The sequence below is a fragment of the Octodon degus genome, unplaced genomic scaffold, assembly GCF_000260255.1.
Source record: "Octodon degus isolate 3935 unplaced genomic scaffold, OctDeg1.0 scaffold00031, whole genome shotgun sequence".
Taxonomy (NCBI): Eukaryota; Metazoa; Chordata; class Mammalia; order Rodentia; family Octodontidae; genus Octodon; species Octodon degus.
The window spans coordinates 3,096,290-3,116,972 of record NW_004524607.1 but is presented as its reverse complement, the minus strand read 5'-3'; the positions used below and the strand labels follow the sequence as shown (position 1 = coordinate 3,116,972).

Here is a 20,683-nt window from a genome sequence, read left to right as displayed (position 1 = left end):
AGCATCTCTGGGATGATGGTAAGTCCAGTTGCCCAGTAGAGCTGTTGGTGGCACTAGGGTTACCCAGCCCTTGTTCCTCAGAGAATGACCTATTATAAGTAATGTAGAGTGTCGTGTGCTTTTTTTTTTTTTTTTTTTTTTTTTTTTTTTTTGGTGGTCAGCTTTATAACACAGAGAGAAACTTAACAGCAGAGTCAGAAATAAAGCTGAAAGCCCATTGGTATCAAGGGATAGAAAGATGCCAATGGTAAACTCACAGAACTGCCTGAGAGAGGCTTCCTCCTACTTACTCAGGACACCAGCAGGAAAGAGGGGTGAGACTGGAAGTCTGGGCATGTGACACTGCAGGGGGAAGGACGAAGCCTCCAGCGGTGTTGCTAGCAGTCTACACATTTCTCTAAATAGGTAGGACACGTATGGATGAAGCTCCAGCCAGAACTGGTATCCAGTTGCCTAAAACTTCCACTCCCTTTGACCTGTAAGAACTTCCTGTCTACCCACTAGAGTTCTCTACAAATCCAATACAATACAATTAAGCCAAGCCTGGTAGGTGAACCAGGGCACGTGGCTCGATTCCCCTGCTCTACTCATTCACACACTCAACTCTGCACCTCCAAGTGAGCTCCATATTTAACCAACAGGCTGTGCTCAGGCAGTAAAGTGCTGATGGACAATGGGATATCTGGGTGCCACTTAGACATCTGCTTCAAAAATGATTTCACAGTCCTTACCTCAAAATTAAAACAAAACAAACTATTTGGAGGCTGTATGTAGTAATATTGTTGTCCAGTTTAGATGTACACATTTTGAACCTATCTTGTCCCAGGTTATGGTCTCATCTTTGAGGTAACCAACAGAGCAGACATGACCAGCTAAAAGCCTCCCAAAACCAAAAAAACTGGGCTTCACAGTTTCATAGCTTGTTTCAAATTCAGGAGAAGGTAGACCCCCACACAGCCAGCCCATAAAAGCACAGACTTAAAATATCAAATACGGCCTTGTGTCAATTAATGATCTGAACTACCTAAAGCCAGTAGCAACTTCACTCTTTCTGCCCATGTGCAGGACTTGAAAAATAAGCGATAAATTGTTTTAGCCTCGCAAATGCCTTGCAAAGCAGAGCAGACAATGAGGTATGCTCTGGTCTTTACACTGCATTTGCTGACTGCTACAGGGTAACTGTGAAATATTATTTTAGTATTGTTTTGTGCAGAACCTCATCCAAAACCCTATAATTAAGGCGCACATTACAAGTTTAATCTATCAAGCAACAACTAAAAAAAACACAAAAATTGGCATAACCCCACATTTTCACATTAATCTTTCCAAAAGCAATTCAAATCCTGTTTTTGTTAATTTTAAAACACTGCAAAAAATCCCTACATTTTTATTTTCCCTTCTGACTAACATGTTTGGGCGCTAGTCCACCTTTGTACTTCGTTAGCAGTGAGGTTGCAAACCATAGGAACAGGGCTTCACAGTTATGTAAACCTTACAAGGTGTCAAAAGCACTAAAATATATCAGTTTTATAAAAATTTCTATAACCTACAAGTGTACCAAGTCAGATTTTCCATTAATTTGTACTCTGTGTGAAATCTTTGTTTAAAATTCCAACATGAAGTGAACCCCTAGCAGTGGTGCACATTCTGTAGAACAGCCCTGCATTTAGGAGCTGCAAAAGCCTTCCTGGGGGCTGGGCAGGGGTGGGGGTGGGGGTCTCTGACACATAATTAGCATTCTCTTGGAAAGATGAATAACCAAGCTCTATTAATCTGTTCCAGGTTTCAAACAGGATTTCCCTGACTTAATCTTCCTAGAAGAAATTAACTTTTCTTCCCTTAAAACTACATCCCTATAATAAACTCAAGTTTCTTTAGAATGATGTGTTTCTATGATGAATATCTGAGTCCAACTTCCCTAGTAATTGAATCATTGGTATGGTCTGACCAGAGAGACTTTCCCCCAACTTCCCAGAAAAAGGAACCAGGAAGATGGGGAGAAGGGTGTGGAAATGGGATCTCTGGGAGCTACCTGATGCTATCTATGAGAGTTATCCTGACATAGGCAAATATTAAAGTTATAGCAAGAAGTAACCAAAATTCAAGTATTCAAGAGAGAAAATAAGTTATTCTCATTAGTAGAACTACATACAAGGGAGAATATTTTTAAATACAGAAACATTCATCAGTACATTTTGCAATAGTTGGTGCCATGATATTTCTACCTAACATCCTCCGCCAGGAAGAACATTCCAGTAGACACGGATTTCATGAAGTTTACCTTGCGCATAGTTACTTTTGATGCACTCCCAGACAAAAACCTGACAGTACACGCTTCTGAATACAGACAGCTACCAGTCTTGAAAGCACTGTGTGTACCAGGGAGAGAGGGAGAAAAACTTTGCAAGCCATACCCCTGCCTACTGTCATGAATTCAGCAACCACTGCACCAAGCCAAAAAGACCGAAGCTGTCTCCTCTTGTTCAGTGGAGCCAAGCTGTTCAATAAAGTTGGAGAGTCAGTGCAGACAGGATAAGCCAGGCCAAATTATTGACAGAAACATAGTGTCCACCATGGCAACAAGCAGAAGTCGGCTGCAAAAATGTAAGCAAACAGCCCTCTGCTCCGAGAGCATCTGCCAATGGACTTTAACAGCCAAGCACAGAGCAACTGTTTGAGCTTCGCTCTGCTTAACAGCTGCAAACCCAGGGGTCAAACCAAAACACGCAATTCACTGAAAACTTTCAGGAAAGAAGAACGGACTTGTCATACCATCGTCACACTTCCACTTTTAGCCTCCTTTTTTATGTATATCCTTGTTCAAGTACAAGTGAACAAACTCCTGGCCTCAAAGGGGCAGCTGCCAAAGCATCACATTTGAGAAGCTGCCCTAGATTTTCCAAACACTTCCAAAAGCAACAGTCATGGATTCAGGCATGCTCAGTGCCAGCCACTCAGAAAACTCAAAAGCCGATTCACTGCAGACAGTGCTTAGGATGGTGAGCACAAAGATCTGGATGAGGTGATCCTACTGCGCCAAGCAAGACTTACACGTACACTCCTGAATGCGGGCTTCTGAACTCCTGTGCGTTGTGTCATTCCAAAGGAAGAGGTACCTTCTTTTTTTGTATGGGTCTTCAGAGAAAAGTTTCCAACAATTTTTCCAGTGTGAAAAACAAGCTCTGCCAGGCACCACTAAGTAGGGACACCCTTGTCACTTACATAAACCAGCTGATGAGTTCACAGTACACGTGCTCACCATCCTTTCCCTTAACATCCATGCATGCTAACTGAACACCCTCCTTCCATCCTATTTTAATGCCGTTACTCCTCTCTTGCCCCAAACCTGCAAGGGTGAGAAGCAAATCATACTTACAACTCAGTGCCCGAGCTCTGGCTAGAGACTTTCTGCAAACTTCTCTTGGGGAGCTTTCTCTAGCCCTGCAGACCCTCCAGGAATATTCTCTTGGCCTCTCTCAGCCTCTCCCTCTCCCTCTCCTCCCAGGCTCCCATTAGAGGAATTAAAAGTGGTTGGAGCCATGCTAAATTTAACAAGCTCATTAGTATTCTTTGCGAGTGCTTCGGAGTGAACTCTCCCTATTGAAGCAGCTCTCTCCAGCAGAAGGGTCAGGCGGCTAATCATTAAATCAAACTAATGTCACCCTATCACAATCGGCCCCGGAGAAGGAGGGTTTATTATTTCAGTTTATGCTAAATAAACGGTTTTACAAATGGTCCCCAAGCAAGGTCAACAGCAGCTTCAATTACAAGACAAACTTCACAAGAGTTGCTATAAACCAAGTACTCCGTATTGACTTAGGGACAGGCTCAGCTCCACACTTTGCCACTAGCAGGATTGTACAGGAATGCATATTGTAAAATAAAGGAAGGGGTGAGCTTTTTTTTCTCTTTGCCAGAATTTGCGACTGCACGGCGACTCCCCATTCGCCTCTCTCCAACCAGCTAGCCTCTCAGCTCAATTCACCCCACACAAAGGCTGCAGCCCAGACCTCAATGGACCGAGTGAAACATGTTCAAAACTAGGCTCTCTATTGTGACTGAATTTCTTAACATCTTTTCAAAAAGCAGAGAATGCCTTGAGGCTAAAGGAAGAAACAGGCTAATGGTGAATTGGGAATTCTGAGCAAATTTCAGAGCCCTTCCTCCTAGCTTTTGAGGTTGAAAGCAAGCTCTTTCCTTTCAAGTTTCAAAGTCCTTTTTCCTCCCGCAGTGTCACAGAAGGATTTGAAAAGAAGGTAATTGTGCTCGTAGTCTCCCTGATCAGAGCTTACGTCCTATTTCTGGTATTTCGGAATACTTCTTGCAATAATAGTGCATATAGCTCAATCCCTCAACCGGCCTGCACTCTGCAATTGCTCATTAAATGAACAATTGCGGGTAGAAAATGCCTTTTATGTTCAAGGTCTGGATATAAGATAAGCATTCTAGGACTCTAAATTTGGTTTACTAAGGAAATTCTCCATCATTAAATTACAAAACTGAAGTCAGAATATCAGGCTTTCCCAGAAAAGTGGTACTCAGATTGCACTGAGCCAAAAAAGGAGGGCGGGAGGGGGTTGGAGAGGAGGAAACAAAACGTGAAAGGGAGAGGAAGGAAAAGAGTGGATACTTGGCTTGCTGGGTGAATGGGATTTTAACAAGAAAATAGTACTTCCATGCTTAAGGTCCGAGAGTTTGTGGGGCTTCCTCATTCTGATATCAAATGATAAAATAAAGTCACCTTGAAATGAATTAAAGCACACACCTAGTGCTGACCCTTCACCAGCAAACTCCTCGCCCTTCTTTAACAGTCTTTTACCTCCACCGTGGAAATCACTGTCTCATTTGATCCTTGTAGGCCTGAGAGATGGTGCCGGAACAAGGTATGAGGCCCCGGTTCCAGGTAGCACATCAGTGTCCCAGGTCAGTAAATGGTAAGGAGAAAACTTCAACCCACAGGGCCCTGTCAACGAGTCCTCGGGTGCTGGGGCAGGTTTTTTGCAATAATACCTGGATGTGGACCACCACAACTACCACCAGTAAAAGGAAGGGGAAAAACTCCATCTTTATGTACGGAACTTTTCAAAACGTAGATGCTCCCCCATCAAGACTGTGTTTACCTAATCTTACTTCTCAGACACAGGGAGCAGGGCCCAAATGACAAATTGAGGGTGTGCCTGGGCCAGCGTGGCACAAAAGTGCCAGCGCTGTCCCCTCTCTCCCACGTGTGGGAACATACTCTGGCCTTACTTGGCATGCCTGGCCAATCCAGTTCCCACACTGGGAAGCTCAGTGGTGGCTTCCATGTAGCGCTGGAGTTTTCCTGGGCTTCAGGAGCTCCAGCTCAGTCCTCCCATCATGCCTGAGGCTCAGGACACTGATTTCTGCTTTCCTCCCGGTCACTGCCTCACTGTGTGGGAAAGGCATTTTTCCACGCTTGCCTTTATTTCTTCCGTTATTTACATTTTGATGCTCTCTGAATAAAAACCAAGGCAATCCGAGGAGTCCGTGCCCCCTTGCTTCTGAATCCCCCTACGACTTTGACAAGAGGGAGATCAGAAACCGAACAGAGAAGAGGCTGAGGTATAAGCAGGGCAGAATTATGCTAGGCAGGAGGGATAAAGTGACTGTGGCCTTTCAGGGCAAAATTGCTCCTCTCCACCTGGCCTGCAGTCATTGGGGGAGGGGTTCTGTGCCTGGAATGCGTGGAGTTTGGCTTCCAGAGAGACTGAGCAAACGATACCTTCCCTATGAGCACAGCCAGTCCCCTTGGGATCAGACTCTGCCCTTGCACAGCCACACATACGTCTCCCATTGACAGTGATGGATGGCAGAGGGAGGGGCCCAGATGGATTGAGAGGGAAGGCCAGCTTTGTCTGCAACCTTTAAACCCTGTGGCTGGGCCTGCAACTTAAGATGGCTGCCCAAGGGTGGAAGCTGAGGAGAAAACACAATTGACCATCATCCCTCCAGGAGACCCTACTACTTCTTTCACTTTCCTGACCAGGATGAGTGCTCCAGGGTAAAAAGAAGAAGTGGAAACCACCCTCCTTCAGAGACTCAGGAATGACCCACTCATTGTTTCAGCAGTTCTAAGGCTCTGTTTGCCAAGGAGTAAAACCTAGTTTAGACTGACCAAGACCTCACTGTTCCTTCTTAGAATCACTGGCTCCCCATACTGGTTCCAGCTCAACCCAAGGCTACATTCCCACCTCACACCCAGACTACTTAATTTCACCTCTTCAAAAGAGGTCCCCGTGATGGAAGGGAACAGGAAGGGGGAGCAAGATGAGAATGCAGATAAACTCAAAAGCAAGCTCTAGAAAGGCTGTTACTCCAGCTCAGCACAGAGGGTTGATGGCAAGCGTGCAGTTCCTGCCTCTTAGCAAAGATGAAGACAAAAGGAGCAGATGACACATCTAGCTTGCCCAAGGCCTCCTCAGGTGTGCCTCAGGCTCCTGACCCAGGCTTAGAGACCTACACAACACCCTGACCTTGGGAGGATGACTCTGAAGGTGGTGACAAGATCTCCAGGACCTGCAGGGACACTCTAGCAAATACACCCAGTATTTACCCAGTAAGTCCTAGTGTAAACCCAAGGGTACCAATGAAATTCAATTACTCAATGGGCAGGACAAATCAGCAAGTTCAGCCTATCCTTGGGGCCTTGGAAAAGGAAATGCCAACAGTGCCCCAGGCACTCCTCTTGAGAAGGAAATGGGAGCTCTTCCTTATTTTCCAGGAGGCTTTGCTTGGATGAAGAATTCTACACTGCCAAAACTCCTATTAGTCTTCTAGTAGTTGCTACTTACTGCTTATACAGTATGTCAGAAATTCCCATAGGGTCAAAAACTATCCATTCTTCTTAAGAGCATATTTCTGCCTACTGGTGATAAACAGTGTTCTGAACACTCAGGTGCAGAGAATTCTTTGAGAACTCAATTTAGGTCCCTTTTGGGATTGGTTTTGTTATGTTTTACTTTGTTTTAATGGGGTTTGGGAGGGGTTGTGTTGTTTTGTTTGAAGTTCTAGAGACTACACCCAGGGTCTTTACACTAAGCTACATCCCCAGACCTTTTATTCATTTATTTTGATACAGATTCTAGCTTAGTTGTTAAATTGCCCAGGCTGGACTTGGTCTTCCCCTCCTCCTGTCTTCGCTTCCAGGCATGTGCCACCAGGCCCGCCTAGTTTAGAACCGTCTAAAGAACTGCAGGGTCTCTCCTGACTTGGCACACAGAGACGGAGCATTTAAGATTCCATAATGAGATCCACAGCCTACCTTTGATGGAAACAATGAAAAGCTTGTTCCCAACGCCAAGGAGTCCTAGTTGTTGCCTCCCCGCTGGCCACACTGTAAGATAGGCAAGACCCACTCACTCTGGAGTTCCAGCTTGGTCCCTGAGTGTCGGCAGGACTTAGAGTCTGGCTTTTCTGGAAGGCCAGAAGCCTCTCTAGGTGGCAGCTCCTACCTGCAGCTTGTTCAAATGATGGTTCCCAAGTTCATACCTTTCCTCCTCCCATTTCTGAACATTTCCATCTTTTTTTTTTTAAATTGCAGAAAAGAACATACACTTAACTGGTTTCAGCTGGTGTGTTTATGTTGCATGTTTCTGTCTTTAGATGACCACTTAATGAGAAGCCGGAGCATATGGTGTTATTATATTTTTAATAAAATTTTACAGACCATGCTGACTCCATTGCAGAAATCAGACCCTCCTGGGGAGTACATTTAAATACCATTATTGTACCCAAATGAGTTGGAGGTCCCCGTGGCTCCCTGAGGGACAGCAAGCAGGACTTGCCTCTGCTGATCAGCTGCTGGAAAAGGGCCAGGTGCTGCCCGGCTCAAGTTTCTGCCACAGAGACCCCCCTCTAGCTACTGTCCACTGTGACCCAGGCTATGAAGTGTGCATTTGAGAATTCCAAATTCAAAGACTACTTTTCAATTCTTTACATTTTCCCCTAGGCAACCAGCTCCTACTTAGTCATAAGGTATACAACGTTAGAAGACTTTCATGCAGTAGACGTGATGGTTCAGAGCTACCTCTGAAGGCAGAAGAAGGGCCAGCAACAAGCCTGGCCACTGCCACAGCTCTTCTCTGCTAGGGTCAGGCCCCAGGCCAGCTGCACAGGACAGTCCCAAGCCAGCGAGAGTGACAACAGCAACCCCCACATTGCAGCTGGGAAGCAGACCTTTGTTGCAATTTTCCTGAAACACTCAGGAGAACTTAATGTCCTGAAGCCAAGGGGAATGTAATTTATTTCAGATAAGTAGCAATAAAAACAATTAAGGGAATAAACTGGAGATCAAATTCATCTATCATCCTAAAATACAAATAATTTCAGACCCTCATTCTTCTCAGCAATCATTTTCCAAAGCCTGCCAACTAAAATCTATCAAGCACATACCTATCAATGGCAGCAACATGCACATACAAAGCACACAGCCCTACCTCACCTGTCCTAATCTTCAGTGGATCTCACAGGAAGTCACTGTCAATATCTTCATTACCCAGACCAGAAGAAAGTGACTTAGCCAGGTTCTGCCACTGGGGCTGGGTGGAATTTGGAGTCCAGGCAATCGGACTGAAGCCTACACTTAAATGCTTGGCTATCAGATCTCCCTTCTCAGTGCCAAGAAATATAAATGCATTTGACTTGAATTTTGGTCACAGTCTTAAAGCATACGTCTGCAAATCTCACAATCAATCACCTCTGCCGGTGTGCGGTGAGAGGAGCCAGAGACAAGGTAGATGCCAAAAAGCATGGCTGTGTTCCAATAAAACTTTATGAATACAGAAATTTGGACATCATGTAATTTTCACATGTCACATTTTAAAATGTTAAGAACCATTCTTATAGCTCCTGTAGTAAATGAAAAGGGGGTAGCAGATACAAGCAGGCAATTATGCAGGATGAATAAATCTAGAGATCTACTGTATAAGAACCACATACTGAACTAGTAGATTCCAGCTGCTCCTGCCACAAAAACAAAAAACAACTGGGGTTATGGTTTAGATCTAGACTAGCCCTTCGAAGTCACATGCATTCGGAGTGGAGCTTTAGAAGGGGGCTGGGTCACACTGACACTGTACTCAGCGATGGAATGGTTCACCCACTGGATACAGTAGGTGCCGTTAAGACCGGGTCCTGGTGGCAGTGGTCACTACAAGATCTGGAGGGTGTACCTAGGCCCTCCCTTCTCCCTGCTCTTGGCTGCCCCAAGCGGGGCAGCTTTCCCCACCGTGTCCTCTTGCCATGCCATTTCTGCCTCGACTCCAAGCAACTAAAGACTTAATCCTCCACAAGCTATGAAAACATACTTCTCTTCCTTTAAATTGTGGGTCTCTGGGCTATTCTGTCCCAGCAGTGGAAAAAGTGACTCACAGAATTGGTTAAATATGTGAGATGAAGGATATATGGATTTGTTTCACTTTTACCATCTGTATGGATTGCACCACATTTTATTGTATAACTTTAATATACAAAATAAAATTTATTTCAATAGTAACAATAATGATGAATGGGTAGCTGGCTGGATGTGGACCAACTAGAGGTCGGTTATAATCTGCGAGCCTGGCCCTCAAGGAAAATACACACATTAGATAGAATACTTGCAACCAGGGAAAAATTAGGAACATTACAATAAAATTATGAAAGAAATAATGCTGAGTCTTGCGGAGGATATAGGGAAAGGGAGACTTTCACATTATGTTAAAAGTACTAATAGTTCCATAACTGAACAAGTGTGTCAAGCAATTAGATTTGTAGAATACATACTAAAGAAAAACAGCAAAGACAATGACTTCTGTTCAAGTCATTGTGTCATTGTGTCATTGATAATAAGGAAAAAAATTAAAGTGCCCAGTACCTCATACTGTAGAGGACTATTATGACTAGAAATACTTACAGTGTTTTTGTGGATCTCAATGAGCACAGGAAAATAAGAGACACATTCATAACATAGAACTTTACTTAGTGCTAGGCACTGTTGTAAGCACCTCGGGAGACTATCCCATGGGGTTAGGATGACTATAATCCTAGTTATACAGGCACAAAACCTGAGACAACCATTAAAGAAATCACAAGTGGAAAACAGCAGATCTAAGATTAGACCTATCACCCACCCATCCACCATGAAGCTATTAAGCCTCTCAGCATTTTGAAGTGCTCAAATTGTTGGAGAACGAGACCAAAATTTCTAAACTAAATTCTAATGTTAAAAAAATTAAGGAAATGTTCCAAAAAACACCATGGTAATATTCCTATAAACTTCATTCCTTACGTTTTTGTACTTCCCAATCTTTCTTGAGTACGGAAAAAGTTAATTTAACCTCACTTTAATTGAATTTTAAATGTTATTATACCTTTGTTATAATTCTCTATCAAAGTCCAAACTAAGTGTACACAAATTGAATACTTCTCTCATAATTTTATACACTGAAGTCTTGCTTTAAACTGTTTATTATACCACTTAGATCTAGAGTTAAAAAACAGTACTCTAGTTTTACACATACTAATAATATCCAACATTGGTGTAAGGCTGTATGGAGAATTTAATATAGTAACTTATTTAAAATTATCACACAAGCATGGTGGTGTCCAACTGTAATCCCAGCACTCTGGGAGTCTGGGGTAAGAGGCCTGAAAGTTCAAACTCAGCCTGAGTGTTTTGTCACACAGGAAGACTCTGTCTCAAAAACATTTTACAAAGTGCTGAAGATGTAGTTCACTGCAATGGCTCTGAATTCAGTCTCCAGCAAAACACACACACACACACACACACACACACACACACACACACACATGCACGCACACTAAATAATCATTTAAATTATTTCATACGTATACACAAATGCCTTTCAAGCCAGTACCATAAATAATGCTCTAACGTTTCTCCTCACAAACATGTAAACTCCACTGTCACCATGCCACCCCTGAGAGCTATAAAAGGGAAAAAAATGCCTTAGAAACCCTTCCTTGCTCACATTTGTTAAGCACTGACTTCATGCCAGGCAGGTGCTGTAAGAGTTCCCAATGTATGAATCCTCCTCAGTCCTCGCAGGACCCAACTTATTCAGGTAAAAGTCCTGAGGCTTAACGAAGGTTAAGCAAAATGTTCAACGTCATTTGCTATATGGTGTCTGTGTGTCTACCACAAGTCTGCATGGTAGAAACTTGGTTCCCAGCACAGTAATGTTGAGAGGAGGGACTTCAGCAGGCAATGGGATCGCGATGCTTCTGCCCTCATGAACACAACAACCTTCTCTTGGAGGGATGGGTGAGCAGGTTTTTATTAGAGTAGCTTTGCTCTAAAACGTGAGCTGTCTGAAAGCTTGTTCTTGATTGCCATGGATGCCCTCCAGTAGGTTATAACACAGCAAAAAAGTCCTCAGCAGACGCTGAGCTGATGCCAGTGCCTGCTCTTGGCCTTTGTGAGCTAAATGAACATTTATTGAAAAGAAAAATAATATTCCAGTCTTAGGAAACCTGATACAGAAACAAACTAAGACATCCTTCAGGTGAGTGATCTGCTCGGCATGGCGTTCTCAGGGAGGGCAACTGACAAGTCATCCCCGTGCCCCCATAAATTGTCTTCTGCAAAGAAAATCCAAAACCTGTAGAAGACTGATGTGCTTGCCACCGTTCTATGAGTATCCACAAGATTATTCTCATTACTCCAACTCTTCTACCTATTCCTACAAAGACAATCAGGAAAGAAGACTTTGGGCTTTCACCTCAATAAACTGAATTGTGAACTTCAGTGGAGAGTAATGCAAAGCAGTTCAGAAACTTCTGTGAATTTGTTATTCTACCACTACTGTTGTACTTGCCAAGTGTGGGTCTTGGGCAGGTGAAGGACACTTCCCCTGAGTTATTTCTTGTTACTCTGTTTCTCTCCACCCCTTTCCCACCACAACCTGTTATCTTTTAATAGTGGCTCCAGATTCTAAAGAGCCACTTTGCAAAGGAATATTTAACCCTGTCTTGATCTGAAGGACTGCGGAAGGCGTAGCTTCCAAAAGCAGCCTGAGTACTTGATTCGTGCTTAGCTGCACAAACACTCCAACACTCAGACACAGGTAGCACAGTGAAAGGGGCTTGCACTTGGAGGCGGTTCCGCTGGAGTTACTTACCAACAAGTGAAGGAGCCTTCAAGCTGCCAAGAGCATACTGCCCTCCCTCAAGTAGGAAAGGAATGTGGAATGAATCAAGAAAGCCCAGGTCATTTGACAGGGACCGGCACCCTCTCCAACAAAGGCGATAATCACATTACAGGAAGGTTAAGAAAGTTTCTCTTTTTCAAGATCAGAAACAAAACCAGACTACTTCTTAAAATGTGCTATGAGAAACTGAAACTCCTCCTAAAAGTGCCAAACACCATTCCATCCGTGCAATGTCAAAGCTAACAAGCATCTTTTTGATTTCTTTTCATGATGGCACAGGCCATAACAACCCAGCAGTGCTTCATTGAACCAAGGGAGACGGAGCCAAAACAAAAACAAAAACAAAAACAGGACCAAAATAAATAAATAATTAACTCACAGGCCACTTACCAAAAGTAAAATCATTTCATTCACCCTTTTACAGCAGGCGCATGCACTATTTTGAAAGCAAAAATTCTCCTAACACGAAACTCCACTTGAAAGTAACTGCCAAGAGCTGAAACCATGGCAGGATGTTATTTCTTTTCCAGTGTGTTTTTTTTTTAATTTTTATTTATTTGAGAGAGAGAGAGAGAGAGAGAGAGAGAGAGAGAGAGAGAGTGGTGTGTGTGTGTGGCCAGCTCAGCCCACCAGGGGGCGGGGCTGGCTGGCATGTGGTGCTGGGGGACTGAACCGAGGTCCCCGATGCTTTGCTAAGCTTGCTCTAAGTAGGTGCTCTAGACCACTGAGCCATCTCTCCAGCCCCCTCAGTGTATTTTTAAATGTTTGAGAATTAATGACATCAATGGCCACCAAGTATAATAAGGCAGCATGGTATAACAAAAGGAGTTTTTAAAAAATCTAGTTTAGACATTTGCCTCTAGCACTTAATTGGTGTGCAACCCAGGATACATTACCGTGTAACAGACCATCAGCTGCCTCCTCTATATAAGGTAAATGGTAAAATTTGCCCCTCTTATTTCATAGGTTTCCTGAGGATTAAATGTAATAGTAGATGAAAGGAGTCTTTATAAACTGTGGCATTTATGAATGCTAGACAGTGCCTAATGCAAAACAACATAGAAATATAGAAGTGTCCTGGTTAGGGGGTGGAGACACTATATTCCAAGGCCTAGCTCTGATCCTAAAAAGGATCAACCTTAGGCAAGCTGCAGAATTCATCTAGGCCACTGTGACTTGCTTAAGTGCGACAGTGCAAATCTACTACATCCAACTTCTCCTCGATGCTCCTCTAAGGGAACAAACCAGTAAGTAATGCCTCTGCCAAGAATCAAGAAGGACCCTGGTTCATGAACACAGGAAAGACCCCACTTAACAATCTGACACTATAGGTGCAGTCGTGTCTCCGCTCACAAACTTAACTCTTTCCATGATTCTGGCTGCAAACTAAATTAGACGAGAACCAAATCAAAGTCAGTGGTTAAGTTCCATGCTGACCTTTTGATTCAGTTCTCATGAATTCCCTTTGCAACCAGAATTGTGGAAAGAATTAAGTCCACGACCTGAGATCCCGCTATAGCCATCTCTTTCACTACCTCTCTGATGAACCTTGGGTGAAGCAAAAAATCAAAATTAATCACAGAAGCACGCCTAGTTCTTCAAATTTTTCTTGATGGTACCACCACCTTCTCTGCTTGGTTTTCTACAGCACTTGAGACATCTGAATTTCCCCAAGCAGTGTCTTCTGTGTTTCTCTATAAGAAACATTTATTATAAATGATCCAGCAAATTATTCTAGGATAGTTATTAGCCAGGGTTTTTGCATGACCTAAGAGCTAAGATTGGCTATTTTTAATGGGTGAAACCAATCAAAATGTTTTGAGACATAAAATTACATTAAATTCAAATGTCATTTTCCATATTACAGTTTTACTAGGATATAGTAAGCTCATTCATTTGTGCATTGACAGCTGCTTTTGAGCTGCAACAGCAGTTCAAGATGAGTGCTGTCACAGTGGAAGTGGCCTGCGCAAGTAGAAAATTACTTACTGGCCCACTGTATTGATAGGCCTTCCATCACTATAATAAAACACCTGAGACAATCAACTACAAAAAGAAAAGGCACCTTTTGGCTCTCGGTCTTAGAGGCTCCCTTCCATGACTAGGAGGACAATTGCTTTGCAACCTGTTGGACCATGCAGTGGAATAAAACTGTAGTAAAATCTTGGATTGCGAGATGCTTGGAAGCATTTTGCAAGTAATAAATACCTCTAGTAAGTTTTAACTTGATAAATAAGCGATGTCTTACAGTACAAGTAGCACATGACACTAAATGTCACATGACCACAGCTGAGCCAATAGTTCATTCCTCTCCCTCCACTCTTGCTTCCTGTGTAATATTGTGGGGTGATCAGCTCCCAGCACCAAGACGCCATGAAGTGATTCATCTCTGCAGAAGTGGTGATGGAGAAAATGGAAAAATCCTCCTCTTCAAATGTGTACAATGTAGAAAACAGTGCAAAATGTTATAGGAAAAAAAAAAACAGTAAGGCTGCAACAGTGGGAACAAAGAATCTGTGACAATGCAATGTCACATTTCCAAGAAATCCTCAAAAGGAGGCAAAAGCAGGTGCTAGTGGATAAGTTCCTTTTGAAGTTGACCCAAAATAAAAAGACTGCATTAAGCCACCTCTCTCTCTCTCTCTTTCTCTCTCTCTCTCTCTCTCTCTCTCTCTCTCTCTCTCTCTCTCTCTGTAACAGGGATTGAACCCAGGACCCTGCACTTGCCAGGCAGGCACTTATTCTACTGAGCTATATCCCAGCCTAATCCTCCTCTCTCTTGGCTCCCTGACACCAGCTAGAAAGGTTTTCAAAGGTGATTATGGGATAATCTGTTTACTTTTCTTTATATTGTATGTTATATTAAATTACAGTAATCATTTTCAGATGAACATTTCTGGACTACAGAAAGAAAGAAAGAAAGAATTTCTTAGGAAGAAATTCACTTTGATACATAGGTGCTTAGGTTTACATGCATGTTTCCAGAATGACTTATGCTCACAAATCAAGGTTTTACTGTACCTAGCAGATGGCCAGGAAGCAAAAGGAAGAAAGAAAGGATGGCCCTAGAGCCTCCTCTCTCCTGCTTCCTCTGCCTCTAATGACCTAAAGACCTCCCATGAGGCTCTGCGTCTTAAAGGGCCCATCACCTCCCAGTACCACCACCCCGGAGAACAAAACCTTTAACACACAGGCCTTTCAGGAACATGTAAGATCCAAACTACAATGCTAGAGTTTTACAAAACAGTGTACTTTCCTCTGATATGCCTAGCTCAGGTCATGTTAAGAACACCCACTTCACAGTTAAAACTATGAAACATAACTGAAAAGATACACACAAAAATAAAGCAACTACCATTTCCAAAATATTTCATATTAATGTTTCCAAGTTAAGTAACTTGGTAGTTGTAAAGTATGCAAAAATAGCCCCTTCTAGAAAAAAAAGCAAAAGCTTAGAGAAATTTGCTCCTCCAGAGTAACAAAGCTGGTAAGTCAGGGATGGGATCAATTTCCTATCATTGCAAAGCTGACCACTGAATGAGGTGGCCTGGCATATACTTTTGTAAAACGAGATCAGGGAGATACAGCCAAGAATAGAGTTTTGAGATTTCCTGTTTCCACCAAATTAGGGATCAATTGATCAGATACAGAATCAAAGGCAGTCAGGATCAGAGGGCATGTTTCTGTACTTTGTGTGAACAAGTGGATCCACCGAGTTTCAGGTATCCTGCGTCAATGCAGACAGTGAAAACTGGCCCAAGTCAGTCCTTCTCCATGCTCAGCTCATATAAGTGGGAGTGAGGAAGTCCCAAACAAAACGTGATTTTCTACAATGAAAACAACCAGAATGGCTGCTCCTGAGGCCTCTCATGATTGATTTATCTAGACATACAGCTACCAGAGAAGGATTCCCACTTATGTGTGAGCAGGGTACACACAGGGAGAAGGCCAGAGACAGGAACAGAACCTTCCTCTTCAGGTACTGGGGGTGGGGGTACAGACCAAGGTGACTTTTAGGGGCAATCTGGACAAGACCAATCTGGGAAAGTCTCAAATTCAAATTTTCAATGAAGCTGCCCAATCTCAACCTCAGCCCACACCCCAGGGGCACATTCAAGAGGATAACATAGTATCAGTAATCACTATAACACTCCACAATATTACATCTTTGGTTTAAGTTAAAAACATCTGTATCATTATTATTATTTTACTTTTCTTTATTCTTTAATTTACATCTTGTTGACACAAATGGGAATTTACATTGCTTGGCAGAAAAGCTTTAGGTTTAGAGGAATAATAATGGATTTTACATCACATTCCTTGCTGCCAAGTGATTCAAATAAGAATTCTTCCATCCTAATCTCATTGTCTGGTCCAGTTCTACTAATATCCTCCAGCAGAGCTGGCAAAGAGAGCAACTACAACACATAATCCATGCTATTTTATTGTGCCTAACAATTTTATTAATTCTATTGGGCCCTGTAGTTCACCCTGTGATATGCAGACATGCCTTCCCCCACCAAGAAAAATCCTGCTGCAGTCCAGCTAGCAATACAACAGCCCTTTCCTCCAAAATCCAAGTATCTCTCATTTCATCCTGCAAAATATCACCAATTACAACTCTGGTCTTTCGTGGTTGGAGAAGCTGCCTCTTGAGGGCTCTAAAGCTCAACCAAAGCCCTCCTGCCTCAGGAAAACTCATCTTGGTTCACTTCCTGGGTATTATGGGATCTGGAGTCATAGAAAGCAGCGTCCAGAAGGATCAGGAACTGCATTCTCACATGTTCAAGCTAACCTTTAACTCAGCACCACAAACTTGTGTTTTCCTGTCAAGTCATGACCATCTTCAAGTATTCTGGATCTACCACCCAAATACTGATTCTTTGCCAACTCGACCTCTTTCTATTATGTTCTGGACATTGTCTTCTTCATCTGGGGCCTCACCAATCACTCAGAATGAAGACAAGACATGTTTCGTTATGTACCTGTCTTCCCTTTCATGGTGCCCTTCCTCTGCATAGATCAGAATGCTCTTCCTTCACACCTGTCACTCTCCTCCAAATGCTGTCAGAAAACACCGTCCCCATCTCCACTGCCTCTGCTTGCAGCTACCTCTCTTATTTGCCTTCTCTCTAACAACTAAGTCATCTCTCTCTACACTCATTATTGCTGGACCCAACACCTCCTCCATCCGTAAACATCCTTCTTCTTTACACATCAGAGCCCTTGGGAAAACAGGAAATGCCATGACCCCTGTGTAGCTCCTTCTGTTCTTTTAAGTTTCCCATCATGCACCCAAGGCTCCTTCTCTGGCCAATCAGATGGCTCCTCCTGTGTTGAAGCTTGGGTCTGTTTTCTACTCTATGCAAGGGATCTTTGGCTTTATAGTCTGTTCTGATCACTTAAATTTGAAGAACTTCAAATTCTTAATTTCCAGATTGCTGTAATTTTTCTTTTAGCCTTTGTCAAGGGCCTAGCCAAACAGACAAGAAACTTACTGTTCCAAAAAAAACAGTGTGTGTCAAACTATAAGTTCTCATTTAACTGGCATATGTAGAAAAACAATCACTAAAAATGCCTACCCTTACCTTATATAAATTAGTTTCAAAAGCTAGTGTTTAAATAAACATTATTGGATACTACTGTGTTTTAATCCATTTAATAAATCAAAAGAGAAGTTTTGCTTTCATGTAATGAAATCTTTCATTCAGGGAACTGGCTTCTGGTTGCAAGACAAAGCAATACTAAAACTACAATGAAGGGGAGAGACTTTTAAATCATTATTCAATACATGTTTTCCCTGCCAAGTTACCCAAGAATATTGGAAATTTGCAACTTTGGATTACCCATCCTATAGAAAGCACAGAAAACATCAAAAGTTTGGGTAAAATACTACCCATTAGCCATTGAGCACTGTTTGGCCATCTTCCTCTCTAGAGGTACTATGGTTCCTCCCAGAGGTTGGGAAGATTTTTATTTAACTACTTTTTAAAATATCTTTCCCCAAAACACGTATTCCTGAAAGCTAAATACAGGGCCCATTTTCCACATGGACACTTGAAAACAGAGAGAAGCAAAATAAGGGATTAGCTCAATTTCATTGACTGGGTACCGGACAAGATGGGGCACATGGCTTACCACACACCCAATCAGCACACAGTGCTGTTGTCCAGTCCTAGCCTCACTGAAGCCCAGCTACAAGAGATGCAAGTCTTGTGTGGAGGCCCCACTAGGCTGACTACAGAAAGGACCTCACAAAAACCTGGTTTTGTCAAATGAGCACATTAATATTCTTAAAAAGTCAGTTGAAATGTACAACTGAGTCTTACAAAGATTTGAACTGAGGGAGGAAGATGGTGCATGGCCAAAACTATCTGGGATTTATGAGGAAATCCTGGACACAGGCACAGAACCATTCCAAAAGCCCACATGTGGACTTCTTGCAAGAACTTGAGCAGGTTTTTGACATGATGAACTGGATGGGACACTAGTGTGGTAGGAAATACGAAAAAGTGACTCTCACCACTAAGCACTAGCTATCCTGACTCTTAACAACAGCCCACTCTACACTGTAGAGTGGATTTTCTTTTATTATTATTGTTTCTCCCTTTCGCCTACTTTTACTTGGCCTGGGCTTGTTTTCCCACCTTTAATATATATGAAACTTACTATTTGTGCTCATTTTATTCAATTTGTTTGGGAAAGAAAGAGCTCAGCAATCATCTCTAGAGGACTTCCACACCCCTAAAGCCTGTACAGAGGAAACCCCCAAAACACCACGACACAGCTGCTTCCAGAATCTAGCACCTCATCCTTATGTGACTTTGACCTCAAGAGTTCAAAAGCAAACTTTCTGGAGTACCAAAAATAAAATAATGTTTAAGTGATGGTGCTGATACGCTGTCCCCCTTAAACGCCTTTCAGAAGCACGCATCTCCAAAGCCTTTCAGAACATCTCTAGTCACAAACCTCTCTTGAGACCCACTACATCCAAGACCAACTCCTAATTACTTTTCCTGGATCAAAGCTCTGAAGGAGAGGAAAGGAGGAGGAAGGATCAAAGCTCTGCTGATCCTCACTCAAGGCCCGTGCCAGGCTCCCTCATAGATGGGTGGTCGGCTGTTCCACGCACGTCTCCACCAATAAACACAGCTCCTTTAGGACAGGCTGGCCCTCATTCTGTGTGGTATCACTTGGCCCCAGTATGCAACAGACATGTATTGGAAGCATGAAGTCACTGTGGACATGGAAGGGGTGGGACTCCCAGACTCTGAGACAATGAAGGACAGGTTGGCCACTGATGCTATTTCCAGGGGTAGCAGCACCAAAAACAACCACTTTTCTCATTATCAGTCCCTAAAGGAAAGGACAGTGGGGCATCTACATGGGCTCTGGCAATGGGGCCTCAATAAAGAAGATACAAGAAATGAAAGTGCAGAACCCCATGTAGAGGAAAGGTAACTAATGGCCGAGAGGGACCTCCGGGGCCAGCACTGGACCAGGGCTGGTTTCTGATGTTTGTAATGCCCTTGTTAACCGTTGCCAGCTTATCATATGTGAAAACAATATCATTATTTGTTAACCGAAGGTAAGCGTGCTTTAATGACAGATAAAATGTTAAAGGACATCAAAGCAATCAGAAGGAAAATAAACAGATGAAGGGTAGGGAAAATGGACAAGAACTACTATACTACAGACTTCTTCGCCCTTCGCATCAATTTTTTATCTGTTCAATACCCTCAGGAGATTACCATTGCTGTGGAGATTAATATTTAACCCATGTATATGAGATAAGTACAAAGTGATTCTTAGTTTGCTGAAATGTCCATCAAACTGGAAATGCACCAGCAAACACTTGGCCCCCTCTGGAGTCACTGAGTTGTCAGTTTAGATGCACTAGGGGAGAACCAATAGCTTTTAAGTGGGCATCCAAATACTGAAGGAGCAAAGAATGCAAATTCAAGAACTTAGCTTCCACTACACATGCAGAGAGAGAAAGAAAAGGGCAGGCGGGCACAGGAGGCAGAGGTAACCCGGGCAATTCTTCTAAAAGGTAGGGTATTTTAATGTAGCACAAAAAAAAAAAAAAAAAAAAAACCATCAGCCTTTCATCTTGACTCTGGTACGGACTGCATTTGCCGCCACAGGCTGATAAGTGACTATGGCAGAACTTCAAACCCATGTCAGCCAAAGCATCGAGAAAGGAAAAGAAATCAGACATAAAGCTGGTAAGGGGCAGCTATAAATTTTTTTAATGCCTCTTATTTAATTCCACCCAAAGATCACACAGCAGCACGATCCAGACTCGGAACCTCTTGCAATCTCAGCTCCAGCACATACATGGCCAAAATCCAATTTTTTTTTTTTTTTACCCCGAAGATGTGGTTTTCATTAAACTAGTAAGCCCAAGGAGGTTGCCTGTAAGACCAACACGTTAACCAGCTCCTTCCTTCTAGGACAACTTGGGCCTTCGATTTCATAGAGTAAATCAAGAAGAAAATGACAGGGTATAA

At 42.9% G+C, this 20,683-nt stretch overlaps 1 protein-coding gene across 3 annotated transcripts in view; it reads right to left on the bottom strand.

The window, feature by feature from the left end:
* Gli3 (GLI family zinc finger 3) overlaps positions 1 to 20,683 on the bottom strand; it is a 278,402-nt gene that overhangs the window by 190,967 nt on the left and 66,752 nt on the right. Inside the window, exons 1-2 of one of the 3 annotated variants that reach the window (XM_023713476.1) lie at positions 15,569 to 15,573; positions 12,893 to 12,894 (exon numbers count right to left, since the gene is read on the bottom strand). The exons of the other annotated variants lie outside the window; for them this stretch is intronic. The gene's annotated coding sequence lies outside the window, so the exon portion shown is untranslated. Of the gene's footprint in view, positions 1 to 12,892; positions 12,895 to 15,568; positions 15,574 to 20,683 lie in introns of those variants that run through there. 3 annotated transcript variants of the gene reach the window in all.